Source organism: Pinus tabuliformis, chromosome J, assembly GCF_031772625.1.
Source record: "Pinus tabuliformis cultivar Carrire ecotype Pingquan chromosome J, CPIR1, whole genome shotgun sequence".
Lineage (NCBI taxonomy): Eukaryota > Viridiplantae > Streptophyta > Pinopsida > Pinales > Pinaceae > Pinus > Pinus tabuliformis.
The window spans coordinates 1,335,995,895-1,336,006,897 of NC_142295.1; positions in this window are offsets into that span (position 1 = coordinate 1,335,995,895).

Here is an 11,003-nt window from a genome sequence, read left to right on the forward strand (position 1 = left end):
AGTAAGGATTATCATGCTTTCCTAAGATTTAGGGTCTGAAGGATTCACAGAGTTCCCAGTTACAAAGTCTTTCTCCTTTTGAAAGTTTTGGTTAAGGTAAGGTTTGTTTTTGGGCGTGGCTTTCATATATTTCATGATTATAGCTAACGTTAATCATTTTTGCAGGACAATCGCAAGCGGAAGGACACAAGCCCATCCTAGGATAGTGACCCATCCAGAGATCTCCAAGAATCAGGACTGCTAGACTCATTCTCTGACTCGCTTTTGAAGTGGCCTTCGAGGCTTGTTTCAGAGGAGGAAGTGGTTTTCCTAAGCAGTTACAAATTCCACAAGCGAAAGCTTGCAGTCATTGAAACCACTCCCTAAAAGAAAAGGGTAAATGTGGCCCAAGTTGGGGTAGATACTTCTCACTTCTTATCAGGCATGGTCCTAGCCAATTAGAGAACCTCAAGCATGATGGCTTGATAAATTCACAAATTGTCTGGACTGGTATCTTCCTTGCAGTTAAGAATCGATGCCTTCGAGGAAGAGAAGAAAGTGAGTTTGATGAGCTGATGTAGAAGCATCAAGATGACATGGCCACATCGAAGGATATTCACATCATGGAGCTAGGAGAAGCCACGGAAAGGATCAGAGAGGAGGAGAGAAGTAATGCTGCTGTGGGAGCCTTCTGTTTGTTTACTGGAGAATCTCAAGCTGCAAATGAGAAGTTCAGGGAGGCTCAGGTTTGCTTCTTACAAAACTTAGAGACCCTACAATGATATTACCATCAAATTGTGAAATTAGAAGAGGGGAATGACAAGCAGAGGTCCCTCCAGTAAGAAGAAAATAGGGCATTGAATACTGTGGCATGATATTCCAGGGTCATAGAGATTAAAAGGCTCTAGCGACAATGGCTTGAATATGTTAGCAGTTTCACCAACTGTTTTTATTTTTTAAATTTGATTTTGATAGGAACATGGAAGGCCAAAGGTCGTGGAAGACCTACGATTGGTTCTCTTTTTGTATAAGTATTGCCTTTGAATATGAAAAAGAGGGACTTGTTTGGTAGAACAGAGTCTTATTTTATTGTGTTAATAAAGAGAATTGTTTCAGTTAAGAGGTGGCCTTTTGCAAGTTTCTATTTAGATGTTTGGAATGAGAGCATTGTTGCTGGCATGAGGAGATGTAGATTTTTTTTACTTTTATGCACAGTAATTACATCCAGTTTATGATTAGTCTCTGTTATTTGAATGTAATTTGTTAGCATGGTCAATTCATGAGCTATCTCTTATTCGAAACAATATTAAACATCAGTTGCAAGTTTGATTTATATGAAATGGAATTAAGCTTAAACACAACCTTGTTTATTGGTGAACCTAGTAATTGATTCATTTGGACTTGGAATTCACATATGATGTTTAATCTCTTTTAATTACGCTCCAGCAGGATAGGTTAGAATAGTTAGGATTATCATAAGCAGGTAGAATTAGTATAGATAGTGCATGTTGTATATAGGTTAGCTGTTACTTTTGTTGATCTAATTCAAGTCTTCCTCTGGGAATCAATCTTTTAGCACCTGTAGCGGTTTACGGGATCCTTTAAAGCCCATTAGAAGTAGCCAATCCAAACGAAAGCAGATCTAATTGGGGTCTGCGATCGGGTTAGTTCCCCTTTGTTGGCACAACGAACATTTGCCGCGCCAACAGAAGGCAACATTGGTTAGTGCTTTGTAGGATCACACGCTAACCTGGTACATCAAGTACTCTAATGATAACCCAAATTCTGGGGTGGAGGACATCCAAACTGCACTGAATAAAGAATTCAGTAGGCCTAAATCTGAGGCACAGTCGATTCTGGGGTTCAAGGAAATTGCGATGAAACCAAGCGAGACAGCTTGGGGATTAGATCACAGATTGAATTGTAAAATCCACAAAGCTAATATGAACTTAATAGATGGACAACTCCATGAATGGTTTGTGGCTTCGCTCTAGCCACACCTAAGGGTTACGGTGTCATAACAGAAGATTACGAGTCAAGCGGAGGCCTTGGAGATCGCAATGAGACTGCATGAAAAATCGATGCCAAATCCTAATCTAGGGGTTCAACAGATCCATGCATAGTTACAAAATATTTGCCTTGAAATGCAATGTTTGAAGCAGGACAGAATAGTTCGGTCAGAGGTGCGCGAAGAGGTATGGTTCCTGAAATATAAAGGTCAGGGGCACGACAAAGACCATTGCCCAGTATTTGCGAACTATATTGCAGGAGGAGGATCGATGCCTTTGAGGCTGAAAGATCAAGAAGGACTAAGCGCAGGGCTTGCATTTTGGTGTGCTATATATCAGGTAGCAAGAAAAAATTTGACGGATAACTATCATTTGCTGCAGAAGTTTTTACAAACACCACAACAATTGTACTGCAACTTCTATAGGTTAGTACGACATGATGAGTGCAACTACAGAAGTTATGAATTGATGATGGACAGAACACCCACCTATAGGGTTCAGGAAGAAATGCGGCCCCCTGACCAGAGCGCGGGGATGGCGCGAACAGGCTTTCAGGGGCACGGGCGGGGCCGAGGCGGAGGAGGACCTGGCAGAGGTCAGGGACAGCTAATTTGCTACAATTGTGGAGGACCAGGACACTGCGCCCACGATTTCACTAACCCAACGCATCTGTTGTGCAAATATTTCACTTTGCTTGATCATGAAATGAAGGACTGTCCTACGCTGATAGCGAGGATACACGAAAAAGAAGTGCTACCACCTCAACCAAATCAGAACCTATAGATGATGAGGTCTGAGCCTCGCGAAGAGGATCTGAATGTGAATATAGTGCTACGAAGTGGAATTGTAATAGGGGATGATAAAGGGAAATAGCTCGAAGATAGCGCATGGGTTTGCAAAGCTCCGGAGAAGGAGGTTTAATTTGATTTGGAGCGCGTATGCGAAACGTTCATCGAAGCAAAGAAGAGCTTCACTGAGTCCTCCACCTCAGGGAGCAAGGATAAGCTGGATCAGGAGATGGACCCTTCTATGCTTATGACCTTTCTAGAGACTTGCATGAAGTTGCTGCCAATAGCAAGGATGTGAAGGGATTACAGGAGCTTATAAATAGATGTGCCAGAAACACTCCGGGTGAACCGCGCATGGTATGAAAGATTGGTAAGCATAAAACAAGGACAAGAAAAGAGATGAGGCTGACCGTGAATATAGGAGAATACGAAATGGATCAGATTATTTTGGATCTGGGGTTAGAAGTGAATGTCCTACCAAAGCATACTTGGGAATGGATGGGAAGACTTACTCTGCAATGGTCTCTAATTTAGTTAAGGATGGAAAATCAACAGAAGATCATTCCAATGGGGTGGCTGTAAGGGGTGACTGTAGTTATTGAAGGCGTGAGTGCGTTGGCAACCTTTGAGGTAATAGAAATTTTCGATGACAACAACCCCTACCTTGCACTCCTTGGCATTAATTGGGCTACTGATATGAATGAGCCAATCAACCTAAAGAAGCGAAAGATGATATTTGAAAAGAAATCACTCTGCGTAATAGTACCCTAGATCCTCCTGAAGGATCGCGCTATACTGAACTAATCCGTGATTATGACAGTGATGACGATTTGGACTATATATATAAGATAAAAACGCGAGACCAATATTGGGTGAATCCAACAGCGAATGGATGAATTACATGGGATCGCGAGAGTTCCTGCACCTCAGACACTAATGAAGAATTAGAGCGCTGATAGAATCAGCTACATGAAGTAACCATGCTAAGTTGTAACATGATGACCTGGTCGCTGAGTTGTGTGTTGTCAGAGGTAAGAAATCAGCCCACTTCTGATGGCCTGAATGAGATAGATGTATTTTGGGATGTATTTGAGAGGGAGGTACCAGAAGAGCAGCGCTTCTAGGCTTTGGATTGGGAACTGTGCGCTATGCCCGCAATATGGTGGGGTACGCACAAGGGTAGCTTCAATGACTGGTACGAATGTAGGAGGATGATGAGAACAAGCTTTGGGAAGCCGAAGGTATGAATGATAGAAAAGTATGACGGGAAGGATGATTTGCATGCACACTTGGCCAAATGGGCCGAGACTTATGGAGCGAAGCCCCAACCTGAATGGGTGCACTTGTTCTTTCACACCTTGGATGTCATCTTGATGAACTCATACTTAGAAATAGAGCTTCGGCATGGCACAGGTGAATGGGATGTTCTGTATGAAGGATTCATAATGACATTCAGCTTTGAAGATAGGTTTGACTATATTGACAAAGTGCTACAAGAAGTGAAAGCAACAATCTTTAGGATACCACAGGATCCTTTGGACCTAATTCAACCCAATTGGACTACTCAGATGAGCCACACGCTTGAATGCTATAACGTGACCACTGAAGAAGAATATGAGGATCTGTGAAAGATTAACATCCCTGAAACAGAAGGTCACTACAAGGTTGAAGGACCGCAGATTGAGAATCCTAATATAATTACGCCACTGAAAACGAAACAGGTAAATATTGGTACGGAGGCAAAGCCCAAATTCGCAAAGATTGGAGATTATTGGGATGACGCGGCAGTGCATAAGGTCGCTGAATTTCTCTGCAAATACCAGGACTTGTTCCCTACCAAGTTTACGGATCTAAAAGGTATAATAGGAGACCTGGGTGTTATGAAGATCACGTTGAAGCCCGACATGAAGTCGGTTAAGCAAAGACCTAACTGACTCAATCCAAAGTATAAGGAGAAGGTGCACTTAGAGCTAGACAAGATGCTCGCGGCATGCATCATTGAGCCTGTAGAAGAATCTGATTGTTAAGCCCAATGGTGGTACAGGAAAAGAAGCAGAAGGATGAAATAAGGATATGCGTAGATCTCAGGAAGTTGAATGACACTTGTGTACATGATCCTTTCCCGACTCCATTCACTGATGAAGTGTTGGACAATGTAGGTGGTGAGGCAGCATATTCCTACACTGATGGGTTCTCTGGGTACCATCAGATAAAAATCGCACCAGTGGATAGAAGCAATACAACCTTCACGACTGAGTGGGGATGTTTTCAGTACACTGTAATGCCATTCAGATTGAAGAATGCGCTTGAAATTTTTTTGCGCGTAGTCATTATTATGTTCAAGGAATTTATTCTCAAGTTTCTGGAAGTATCCTTTGATGACTGGACTATGTTTGGGCTGGTGAAACACCATGTAGCAAGTTTGTGCCTGATGCTAGATACTTATCAAAGATACCAGATCGTGCTCAATCTGAAGAAATGCCTGTTTTGTGTTTCTTTTTGGACTCTGTTGGGTCATGTGGTTTGTAGACAGGGATTGATGGTAGATCCTATGAAGATCATGGTGATACTTAACTTAGAAGCACCGAGGAGTGTGAAACAACTGCACGCTACCCTAGGACATACCAGATATTACAGAAAGTTTATCAACGGCTATGCCTAGATCACCGCACCTATGGAGAAGTTGTTGAAAAGGGATGTCATATTCTGTTGGAATGAGGACTGTAAGAAAAGCTTGGATGTATTGAAAGAAAAGATGGTCTCTACACTGATTCTAGTCTTCTCGGATTTGAAGAAGGAGTTTCATGTACATGTCGACGTGTCATGTATAGTGCTGGGAGCAGTATTGACACATGTTGGTGGAGGAGACTTGGACCATCCTATAGCATTCACAAGAAGAAGGTTATCCAAGGCGGAGAAGAACTATTCCACCACTGAGCACGAAGGGTTAGCCATGGTATACACACTCCAAAAGTTTAGACACTATTTGTTGGGTGGCCATTTTAAGATGTATATGGGTCATTCTACGTTAAATTACCTGGTCAATAAGCCTGTGTTTGGGGGGAGAATCTGCAGGTGGTTGTTATTGTTCTAGAAGTATGATTTTGAAGTTATTGTGAAGCCTGGACAACTGAACACGAGACCAGACCATTTGTCATGCATCGAAACAAGGGAAGAGCCCACTAATTTGGAGGAGGGATTGCCTAATGTGCAACTATTTGCAGTGCACATCTTAGATGGTGATTTAGAAGATATCATACACTTCCTAACGATAGGAACTGCCTTGGAAGGTTACACCCTCCAAGATAAGAAGTAGTTAGTGGTGTGAGCATTAGACTTTTCTTTCATTGCCAGGCATATGTAGAAAATGGGTTCCGATGAGATACTGCGACGATATGTACCAAAGTTTGAAAGGAGTAGTATCCTCACAGACACTGATGGGGGCATTGTGGGAGGACATTATGTAGGAAGAGTGACCGCACAAAAGATTCTACCTGCAGGGTTATGGTGGCCAACCCTCCATCAGGATTCAAAAGCTTACTACAAAGCGTGTGATGTGTGTCAAAGGACTGGCAGGCCATCGCAGAGGGATGAGCTACCTTTGAATACACAAATGATGTTACAACCCTTTGAGAAATGGGCAATAGATTTTGTGGGACCCATTCAGCCCCAACAGAAGAAGGCGGGAGCAACGTACATTATCACCGCAACCAAGTATTTGACTCGATGGGTGGAGGCATAGCTTGTGAAGGATTGCACAAGCGCGACTGCTACAAAGTTCCTCTTTGAGTATGTACTGATGCAACTTGGGTGTCCAAAGATTTTGATGAGTGATCATCGTATGCACTTTTTGAATGAGATGATCAACACATAGATGGAGGAATTTTGGGTATATCACCAGAAGAGCACGCCTTATCACCTGCATGCTAACGGGATGGTGGAAGCATTCAATAAAGTGTTGGAGAACATGTTGACCAAGGTTTGCAACGTTCATCAAAGTGATTGTGACCTACGCATACCCGTAGTACTATGGGCCTGTCGGATGACATGCAAGAATTTGATAGGACAAACACCCTTTAGGCTTGTCTATGGTGTTGAAGCAATGATTCCCATGGAATACATTGTGCCTAGTCTGCACATAGCAACACTCATGAGTATGACGGATCACGGAGCCCTGGAAGAAAGGCTCACACAGCTGGCTGAGCTTGAGGAAGAGAGATTTCTAGCTGGATTTCACCAACACGTCCAAAAGCAGCGCGAAAAAGAATGGCATGATCCACACATTAAGCTACACACCTTTAAGTTAAATGACCTGATTTTGTTATATGACAGCAAGTTTGATAAATTTCCAAGGAAATTCAAAATGCACTAGTTAGGGCCCTATGTCATTAAGGAGATTATCGACAGAGGAGAGGTTCAATTGGTCACATTGAATGGAGATCACTTCCTAGGAAAGGTGAATGGAAGCCGATTGAAGCCATATATCGGTGGTCTAGCCATGTGACTGTATGAGGGTAGTACAGTCTTAGTGCTCTAGGTAGCTGAAATAAGGCGTGCGACTATAAACTTCACTTCCTTGGTTAGGGAGCTGTGCAATTGGAGGATTGTGTGAAGCAAGGAAGTGCAACACAGTTCGTGGCAACACGAAGGGAGCTGCGCTACCCTAGGAGAAATCGCACAGGTCAGCAGGAAAGTGACTGTTAAAGTCACTATTCATGATTTGACGGTAGAAATGCGACCAAATGGAGTGGGCAGTCGGCATTTAATATGGTATTTATGGATCAAATTCTTGAAAATCTATCACCAATTCGGCATTAATGAACCAAATGTGGGGGGAATGGTCGGATTTGAATTCAAAATGCCCTATAAATTACAGGTGGCTGTCTAGCAAAAAACACTTGGCATTTTAAGAATTGAGTTGTTGAGCTCTCAAGCACACATGAACTACAAGAACTTCAAAGCTTTGATAGCTAGTTCAGTATTTGAGACATTGCTGAAGGTGACACAAGAGTTATTGCAAAACATCTTTTCGGCACCCACAGAACCTATGGACACCGAAGTAGTGATAGCCAAGGAGGATATGTCGTAAATTGTTATGGAGGCAGAAGAAGTTGCTCTAGAGGTTGCCGAAGTATTAGCGGAAGTCCCCAAATCACCAAGGATGCCAAGACCAAAGCCCACCCCAACCAAGGAGAGCATGAAGGATAAGAAGGGCAAGCAGCCTGTAATACTGGTGTGTGCATCATCGAGAATAAATCCACCGGAGGACAATCCCATCACACAGGAAAAGGGAAAAGCCATCAATTTGGAGTCGAAGGAAGAAGAAATCAAAGACATCCCAATGGATGATGAGGATGTGGGGACAGACATGGAGGAAGTTGAAGTCCAGGATGCTGACCCTATCATTTGGTTTCCTGAGTATGTACCTCTGCACAAGGGCAAGACCACGCTGCCAAAAGATATCAACGAGAGCAAGGTCCCATTACAAACCCCTCTACTGCTAGATGAGATTATCTTCAAAGGACCACACTTGGGGTGGGTTCCTCTGTTAAAACACGAAGACTACAACTTGGCTGACCATGAGAAGTTCCCACACTTGGCGATCGAGCAACTGATGTGCTGCATTATCGACAAGACCACCAAGATGATCACATTATAGCTGTGGAGGTGGCTCAAAGGAGTAGACAAGGCAGGTCTACTTAACCTTCTAACGATGTCGCACTACAACAATACCCCGGTTACAGTCTTGGTCATCAAACAGCTACTATGCTTGGTGCATGATGGGTGTCTATGGCTGGACGATCCAATACCCATCACTAACAAATTGATCCATAGAATAATGCAATTGCCCTACATAGGAGAAAATACAGCCATGATGTTTGGTGCAAAAGGTGGTGATCAGGCCCTTGTAGAGGCCACGAAGGAGAAGTTTAATCTAGTGAAGAAGCCATGCGGATATGCCATATCAAGCATCAATGACCCTGCTATAAAGGTGGCTACACAGATTTTGGCAGGGAAGGTGATGAGAAAGTGTCATGCTGATGCGGTTCCAGTGCCTATCGTCATGCTAGTAGCCCAGTGCGCTGAAGGAGTCTAGTTCAATTAGGCAGACTATCTCCGCGGTGAGTTCTTTGTGAACTGCCATGAGGCATAAGAGCTTAGTAAGACGTTCCACTACACGTGGCTCTTGTTGTCTATTGTGTTGGTAGCATGGGAGCTACCAAAGGACAGTCAATTCCCATCAGCTGCACCAAACCTACCAGATGCAGTGAAGTCAGCTTCGCTGTGGGCGACCAAGGATGCACAGCACATCAACAACAACAAGATCTTCTAGATCTTGATGGAGATGAATATTCACATGGCCATCAATCGCAAGCCGCGGTTGTCGACTACGACGTTTTCCAACCTGCAGGGCTATGCGAAGTTTATGGCAAATTTTCACCATGTGTCCATCACAGCACATAAGGACCCTCCACGGACATGGTCTGAATTACCTTACCTGGCAACAGATGACACCATTGATCTAGTACTTGATTGCTAGCTAGCAGAATGGTGCACTACAATAGACTTGGCAGTGGGAGGGATCAAGTCTACCACGCAACGCAAGAAGGAGGAGGCCAAGCTCAAGATGACATAGCTGGCCGAAAGGAGAAAGAAGGAGGCCACTAAGAAGGCCCAGGTAGAGTGTGATGCCGCTTAGCAGACGGAGAAGAAAATAGGTGGAATAGAGTGGGGCTTTAACAAAGGTGCGAGGTCGCCTTTACCCAAGACAGAGGAAGAGATGGACGATCAGACAGAACAACATGGCGTGAACCCATAGGCAGCGTCCACCCACATCAAGTGTCCAAGGGAACAAGAGAAAGGAGGGTCAAGGAAGAAGTCCAAGGCCACTAAGACATCGTTGGACCCAATCACCCTCACAGAGGGAAACTTTCTCAACATTGGGGATAAGGTGCAAGATGTTACTGCGGAGGCTGTATAACAGTGTGAGCAACATCAACAACTAGTATTGGGGGCCATCCATATAGGTCTACAAGAGCTATAGACCTGGATGTCATAGACTGGAACGGTGTCTACCAGCCTTGCCATCGGCACTTCAGAAGATGCCGAGATGTTGCGCGCAAAGGTCTCCAGTGCGATAGTGCTGCCTGATGGAGCACTAGCCACGAAGAATGAAGCTGACAGGCGCACTGTCAGTGCCCTCAAGGAAGTAGGGTAGAATTTGGTAGTGCTCCCTAGTGATTCGCTCCACCTACTGCAAGATGGATTGATTGCAGAGCTAAGGGCCTGCCAACATCGTGCCCTATAGGTGATCAGTGAGCAATAGATTAACAATGAGCAGATGGCACTACAGTGGGACTCTATCATCACCGCCACGACTGAGGTGACCGACCAAAATAAGTGTATAATTCAGGTCATGGAGGAGGCATGCCAAATGGTCCTAGAGTTGGCCATTCCTGAGGAATAACCGAACGCGGTGCGCATTTGCAAGCTAGCTACACGGGTGCGCGACGCTTGCACAAAGATGGCTTGTGTTCAGCTAGAGTTGAACCTTCATATTACCAAATTGTAGTTGAAGGCCTAGCCTTCAACCCCACCATAAGTAAAGGATGAGCATGCAACCGCAGTCACAGAAGAAGTAGTGGCGATTGACAGTGCAGTAGTAGACTACACCCAACTTTTTGAGCAGTCGTTCGAGGTCCTGACAAGCCTGCAGGAGGACCCTATTGTACAATGACTGGAGATAGAAGCACAAGAACTACAACAATGCTATGATGAAGTCAAAGGCACAACATGAATTTTTGTGCTCACATAGAGACAGGAAAAGTTACAGGAGGCTAAGTAGTTGAAAGAACAGGTGGATGCAGTGCAATACAAGGAAGAAGTGCTGAAGGCGCGACTAAAGCCTTGGTTGGATGAGGCTTATGCAGTTATGGCCTATACTAAAGGAAAGCTTGCAACTCTACAAGAAACTCATAAAAAGCTTCACGCTGACAATTCAGGAATAGTGACTGAGAAAATGGTTGAAGAAGAAAAGTAGGTAGCTACACAGTGCATTGTTGTGGTTGCGGCCATACAGGTCGAGCTAGGAGGTCTTCGCGCTAAGATCTCTGTGCCCGTAGAGTGACTCGAGGGTGAGTTATGATGTTTGTGTTGGGGGCCTGTTGGGAACAGGATCCCCCAAGGACAGTTTTGGGGCTAAAAGCCCATCTTTTGGGTCAAATTT